Source organism: Colobus angolensis, unplaced genomic scaffold, assembly GCF_000951035.1.
Source record: "Colobus angolensis palliatus isolate OR3802 unplaced genomic scaffold, Cang.pa_1.0 Scaffold257, whole genome shotgun sequence".
NCBI classification, from domain to species: Eukaryota; Metazoa; Chordata; class Mammalia; order Primates; family Cercopithecidae; genus Colobus; species Colobus angolensis.
Genome location: NW_012115788.1, coordinates 1,196,333 through 1,204,109, shown reverse-complemented (window position 1 = coordinate 1,204,109; position 7,777 = coordinate 1,196,333). Strand labels below are relative to the sequence as shown.

The window sequence follows — 7,777 nt, the reverse complement described above, 5'->3', positions numbered from 1 at the left end:
TTAGTTAGTTATTGATTCCTCCTGGTTTCCTTGGTCCCCTGGTTTGTAATTGCTTTTCTCTTCCTACCAATGGTCCCATCTCCAGAATTTACCTAGGAAGAAAGTGAGGAATAGCAAATGGAAGAGTACAGCAAGAAACTTTCAGCAATAAGCAACAGAAATGCCAAGTAAAATGACTGAGACATAACAGGGTTTATTATCTCACAGAACAAAAATGTTGCAAGTCCAGTATCAGTCACTTCAGTGGCCAAGAAGGTCATCACAAAGTCTGGTTTTTCTGTTTTGCTCTTGTACCTTCCTTAGCTCGTCCTCTCTGACCAGCGCTGCTGCTGAGCCCACGTTGTGTGTCTCAGCTCCAGACACTGTCACCCCATGCAGCCACGACCAGGGCCAGGAAAGGGGATGTTTCCCCTTGTTTATCCTTTTCTTGAGAGAAAAGAAAATTTCCTCACACTTCCCTGCTAATCTCAGTCCCAAGAATGCATCACTGATACCTCCCTAAATCAATCTCTGGCCAAAAGAATGGAAACATAGGCGTGGTTCAGGCTGAACAAGATTTACCCCTGAGCACCCAAACAACTCAGGACTCTGACAGCCAGGAAGAATGGAGAGAGGAAGGCAGGGAATAAATTTGGGGAAGTAACTGACAGTGTCTACTTTAAGGCGTTAGGATTTTCTTTTGCCCTCTTAGTAAAAGAATTTGATACAACAACACCTGTTTCCTGGCTTGGCATGGTAGCTCACACCTGTAATCCCAGCACTTTGGGAGGCCGAGACAGGCAGATCACCTGAGGTCAGGAGTTCAAGACCAGCCTGACCAACATGGAGAAACCCCGCATCTACTAAAAATACAAAATTAGCCGGGTGTGGTGTCCTATGCCTGTAATCCCAGCTACTCGGGAGGCTGAAGCAGGAGACTCGTTCGAACCCGGGAGGTGGAGGTTGTGGTGAACTGAGATCACACCATTGTACTCCAGCCTGGGCAACAAGAGCGAAACTCCGACTCGAAAAAAACAAAAAAGGAAAAAAGCAAAAATGGCACCTATTTCCTAGTGACCTATTTGTTTTCATTACTGAGATAGACTCTATATATAGAGTATAAATATAAGTAATGAGTATAAATATAGAGTATAAATATAAGGTATTTATTCTCAAAAAGCATCCAATCTAGTGTAGAAAGCCAAGCATATTCACCTCAACAACACAGATACGTATTTAGCACCAACCAGGTGTAAAAATTGATACTGATACAATATCGATAGATTGTATTGTATATATGTAGCTCAGTGGAGTCTATTCTTCTACCAACAATTGATATTGATATTGATATTGATATTGATATTGATATTGATCCTTGATATGGAAAGCTAAGTTAAGACCCACTGAAGGAAGTCTGGGTCTGCAAAATGCTTACAATCCAGTAAGGGAGGTTTACATCAGGCAACGTCACACTTCTCAAGGCCTTAATATACAAAAGGCTAAGAGATTCCAAGGGAAAAGAAAACATTTTAAATCACTATTTTTTGAATGCTTGCAATGTCCAGGTATTGTGCTAAGGGCTTTAAATGTATGATCCCATTAATTCTCACAAGAACTCTCTTATTCACATACTATTATTTTCCCTCATTTGACAGATGAGGAAAGGAATAGCAGAATCCATTTTACATGTCAGACACATGGTGTGGCCAGAATTTGAACCCAAACCTCTCTGGCATTGAAGTCCATGTGCTTAACTATCACTCAGTGCTGCCTTCTCGTATAATTATTTTTTAAATCACAACTTGATTGAGACATAATTCACATACCATACAATTTGCCCCAAAAATGTATAATTCACTGGTTTTTAGTATATTCACAGAGTTATGCAACCATTACCACAATCAATTTCAGAACATTTTCATCAAACTAGAAAGAAATCCTATACCCTTTTAGCCGTTATTCCTACTTTTTCCATTTCCCCCAGCCCTTAGCAACCACTAATCTACTTCCTGTCCCTATAGATTTGCTATTCTTGGACATTTCCTATAAATGGCATTGTATAAAATGTGGTCTTTGAGCCAAGCATGGTGGCCATGGTACACACCTCCAGTCCCGGCTATCAGGAGTCCAAGGCTGGAGAATTGCTTGAGCCCAGGAGTTTAAGGTCAACCTGAGCAACATAGCAAGACCCTGTCTCTGAAAATGAAAACAAAACATATAAAACAAAAAAGACAAAACATGTTTTTTTTGACAGACTTTTTGACTTAGCAGAATGTTTTCCAGCTTCATCCCCAGCTGGGTATTTCAGAAAAAGCTTGATGGTCACTAGCTCTGGAAGGATTTTGTCAAGCAGAGAGTGGAGAAAGGGTAGCAAAGGGTCAGAGTAAGAGAACCCAGGTGAGAAGACAGGTTTGGAAACTCCCAGTCCTCCTCCCCTATCAACCGAGCTCCCCGCTAGCAAACTCAGCCAAGTGTTACAATAAAGCAAAGGTGAAAGTCAGAGAGCTGCTTACCAGAGCCAGTCACTGCTTCCTCAGTGGTAGGATTGAACTGGTTGTCATTATTATTGCCTTATTTATCTAATCATTACCTTTTTCAACGCTCTCTTGGGTTCTTTCAGTGTTCCAGGAATTCACAGCACATTAAAACAAGGAAGAAAGAGTGTATTTTGCTTTACTCCAGTTAGTTGACCGCTCAACACTTTTTACCTCCAAGTCTGGGGTGAAGCATTTTCATGGAGCAATGAGACACTATGCAGACATGCAGCACTCAATATAGTCTGTATTGCTCGAGCAGTAGGAAAGCTACAAGCATGGCCTAGAAATACTGCAGACTATAGAATTGCAAGCATATGCCCTCCTGCTGTGGGTAGGGTGATCTGATTATAGTGGAATCCCTCATCTTTGTGTTTACAGAAAAAAAAAAAAAGAAGACTAACAATGGAAGACACAGAGTCTGAGGAACATGTAATATCCAGCTTATCTTATTGCTGTTTCTGAGAAATCACCCTTTTGGGTGTGATCCATCCTAGAATAGTAATAAGGTTTATAACAGGAATATAACCTACAATGACACAGCATCCAGATATTCCGAGCTATTTATAAGTTAGCATTTAGTGGCCCCTGCTTTTTCAAATATAGTATATGTTCATGAAAAAAAAAAGTTGTTTGTTTTGTTTTGTTTGTTTGAGACTGAGTCTCACCCTGTCACCCAGGCTGAAGTGCAATGACGCTATCTCTGCTCACTGCAATCTCTGCCTCCCAGGGTCTAGCAATTCTCCTGCCTCAGCCTCCCGAGTCACTAGGATTACAGGCTCATGCCACCACACTCGGCTTATTTTTTTTTCTAGCTTTAGCAGAGATGAGGTTTCACCATGTTGGCCAGGCTGGTCTCGAACTCCTGACCTCGTGATCCGTCCACCTTGGCCTCCCAAAGTACTGGGATTACAGGCATAAGCCACCGCACCCAGCCAAAAATAGGTTTTAACAGTAACATATATCCTTTGTTTTGGTTTGGTTTTTGAGATGGAGTTCCACTCTTGTGGCTCAGGCTAGAGTGCAATGGCGCCATCTCAGCTCACTGCAACCTCCGCTTCCCAGGTTCAAGCAATTATCCTGCCTCAGCCTCCCAAGTAGCTGGAATTACAGGCATCTGCCACCACGCCCAGCTAATTTTTTGTATTTTTAGTAGAGATGGGGTTTCACCACATGGGCCAGGCTGGCCTTGAACCCCTGACCTCAGGTGATCCACCCACCCTGGCCTTTCAAAATGCTGGGATTACAGGCATGAGCCACCATGACAGTAACATATATCATTATGGTGGTTATTTAAAAAGCAACAGAAAACTTAAGGTGGACTCACATTCACCAAACGTGAACAGATTTGAAGCTCTGTTGAAGAAATACGGCCTTCCTTTAAGTGCTGCCAGTCACTGTCTTGGTGTCTGTGAAATGGAGGTGAAGGTCCCGGACCACACAGCTTTCACAAGACGTGGTTTTATCTGAGCTGAAAGACTTCAATACAAAGTAATTTGAATTTAACAATTTAGTATATGCAACCATTTCTTTTCAAAACAAATATTCTTCTTCTTAAATAAAATAATTGTGAAATAAAGCACTAAGAAAAACAGTTTTATGAATGCAGAGAGCGGAAAGGAGAACAAACTCCCAGGCAGATCTGTGTGGAGAAGACTACTTTTAGCAAGTGGCTCCTTGAAAATCACCTCTCAGGTTGCCTTCTGGCTGTCTCCCGACAGCTTCTGATATTCACCTTTTTTTTTTTTTTAAGACGAAGTCTCATTCTGTCACCCAGGCTGGAGTGCAGTGGTGCAATATCAGCTCACTGCAATTTCTGCCTCCTGGGTTCAAGCGATTCCCCTGCCTCAGCCTCCTGAGTAGCTGGGATTACAGGCGCCTGCCATCACGCTCAACTAATTTTTGTATTTTTGTAGAGACAGCATTTCGCCATGTGTTGGCCAAGCTGGTCTTGAACTCCTGACCTCAGATCTGCCCATCTGGGCCTCCCAAAGTGCTGGGATTCCAGGCATGAGCCACTTCAAGAGTTTTATTTTTTTTCTTTTTGCTTGAATCCATTTCTTTCATTTCAGCATCTCATCCAACATCCACTGACCCTCTTCTGAGAGGGATCTGAAAAAGATTTCTTCATGATGCATCTTTTTAGGCTCTATATTAGCATTCATCATCTTCAGTGTCCAGAAACTATTCTCTGCAGGTCTTGACCAGGCCTAGCATTGAGATTCCCCGGAGGTAGGCCTGATGTCACACAGCTCCCCTCCTTTAAACACAGAGTGGATCATTGTGGCACATCAGCTCCCACCGTAAGGTTACGAGATGTGGCTGTCCCCACTCTGAGGCATCCCAGCACCAACTCTCAGATGTGACAAGAGAGGCACATCATGAATAACAAAGACACCCCATCTCTTAGGAAATTCCAAAGGTTTTGAGGTTAGCTGACGAGAAAGACTAGACTTCTCTTTGGGTGAGGTCAAATTCTTTACTATGCATACAGGAACAATGAATCCATCAAATTTTCATTCCATTAGAAGGTGTGATTGGTAAGGTGCACCTGTAATCCCAGCACTTCGGGAGGCCATGGTGGGCGCACTGCTTGAGGCCAGGAGTTTGAAACCAGCTTGGGCAACAGAGTAAGACCCCCATCTCTACACACACACACAAAAAGGATAAAACTTTAAAAATAGCCCAGTGTGGTGGCACAGACTTGTAGTCCTAGCTACTCAGGAGGCCGAGATGGGAGGATCACTTGAGCCCAGCAAGTCGAGGCTGCAGTGAGCCATGATCACACCACTGCACTCCAGCCTGGGCAACAGAGCCAGACCTTGTCTCAAAAAAAAAAAAAAAGAATGTGATCTATTTAAGAATGCACTAAATTTCCTTAATTTCAGATTTCTCAAATCCAGTCAAACTCCTAGTGAGCATATAACACATTGCCATCCACTGTCTTCATTTTTAAGAGATAGACTTTGTTTGGGCAAAGTAGCTGAGTCTCTTCTTCAAGCATTCTCTGTCGTGGTCAAAAACAGCTAAGGGTACTAATGTGTGAGGAAGCCTGATCTTAGCTTTTATCTGGATGCTATTTCTTTTTCTCTCTTCTACGTAAACTGCTTTCTTCTCCAGTTGTTCTTACCTGAAACTATATCAGAAATATAACTTTTTGGCTGGGCACATGGCTGTAATTGGGAGGCCAAAGCAGGCAGATCACTTGAGGTCAGGAGTTCCAGACCAGCCCGGCCAACATGGTGAAACCCCATCTCTACTAACAACACAAAAATTAGCCAGGCATGGTGGTGCATGCCTGTAGTCCCAGCTACTCAGGAGGCTGAGGCACAAGAATCGCTTCAACCCGGGAGATGAAGGTTGCCGTGAGTCGAGATCACGCCACTGCACTTCAGCCCGGGCGACAGAGCAAGACCCTGTCTCAAACAAAACAAAACAAAGAAATGTGACTTCTGTTCACCCCTGTCCTATTTCTTCCTGGCACACTCAATATATTTTTGTTTACTGAATGCATACAATAAATAAATGACTGAAAGAATGATTAAATGTGTGAGCGCTAATTAATTAAAACATCAAGTAAAAATGCTATGTAGGAGCAGATCCCTCCCTGGCTTGCGATTTTAAAAGGTCTCTGGTAGATTGGGTTATTTGTTGCAGTTCTTCACCACTCCTTGTATTCATGCCCACTGCCTGCCACTTTGTACCAGCTCCACCAGAGGCGAAATGGACTTCCTTGTCCCTTGACTTTGACTGGGTTATGTGACTTGCTTTGGCCAATGACGTGTTAGCAGAAGAAAGGTGGAGGCATAAAATGTGCCCGATTGAACTTACCCTTCTGTGCTTCTGTCACAGCTGTGAGAAGAACGTCCCCTGGTAGTCCCTGTAGCCAGGGAAAATAGAGAGGTGTGAAGACATGGACTCAGTGTGCAGCCTGGAGTCAAGCCTGCCAAGCCCAACCTAGATCTGCTTCCCCCCACACATGAGTGAGAGTAAATGATTGTTGTTTTAAGCCACCAAGTTTTGGGTTGGGGTGGTTTGTGACACAGCACTATTATGGCACCAACTCACTAACGGATCATGATAGAAAGCAATTGCAGTAGGTACCCATGGCATCAGAAGTCCATTTTCTCTAAGCCAGCTTCTTGGTTTTTCCTCTTCTGCAAGTTCCAGCTCTTCCTTTCAGCTTTTCCCACCAAAGAAACCTCATCTAAGTTCACGTCCTTTGCAGGGACATGGATGAAACTGGAAACCTTCATTCTCAGCACACTAACACAGGAACAGAAAACCAAACACTGCATGTTCTCACTCATAAGTGGGAGTTGAACAATGAGAACACATGGACACAGGGAGGGGAACATCACACACCAGGGCCTGTCGGAGGGTGGGGGGCAAGAGGAGGGATAGCATTAGGAGAAATACCTAAAGTAGGTGACAGGTTGATGGGTGCAGCAAACCACCATGGCACGTGTATCCTATGTAACAAACCTGCACGTTCTGTACATGTACCCCAGAACTTAAAGTATTTTTTAAAAAAAAGAAAAAAGGAAGCCTCATCTATCCATTCCTCATCTCCCAAATGTATTTGAGAGGACTGGGGTTTTAGATTTTACTGTGCTCCCCCATCAGTGAGTGATTTCTATAATGGGATAATCACTGGGGTTCTATATATACAGACATAAGATTCTGCCTGGAAGAAAGTCATTTGTACAAACATACTGGTACTCAAACTATGTTTAGTGCTGTGTGCAAATGTTCATATGTACGCGCTTGAAAAAAGTCGTCAGAGGCTGAGTGAGAGCATCCAGTGGTTCCAATCTGACAGGGCATTAACCCTTTTGAGCCTTTTGGAAATATTTTTTAAGTTTATTAAATGTTTTCAAAATGTATTAATTGAACAAAAAATATTTTCTACTCTAAAGTTAGGCTCTAACAAAAAGAAACAATAATGAAAATTAGGGGGTCCTACAGAGAAGAGAGAAGATGACCAAACTACACACAAATTAACAAAATTAACAACAGTTCTTCTCAAACCAATCAAATTCACACGAATGTGAACCCCAAATATCTGAGACAGGTCTCAGTCAATTTAGAAAGTTTATTTTGCCACAGTTAAGGACACACGCCCACAAGCCGGTGACGTAGCCTCACAAGGTCCTGACGACATGCGCCCAAGGTGGGCAGGGCACAGCTTGATTTTATACCTTTTAGGGAGACATGAGACGTCAATCAATATATGTAAGATGTACATTGTAGCTTTTTTTTTT

At 42.8% G+C, this 7,777-nt stretch overlaps 1 protein-coding gene across 1 annotated transcript in view; it reads left to right on the top strand.

The window, feature by feature from the left end:
- Positions 1 to 7,777, top strand: part of PCSK5 (proprotein convertase subtilisin/kexin type 5) — a gene marked incomplete at its 5' end in the record, with an annotated part of 476,836 nt that overhangs the window by 430,676 nt on the left and 38,383 nt on the right. The window lies entirely within an intron of this gene.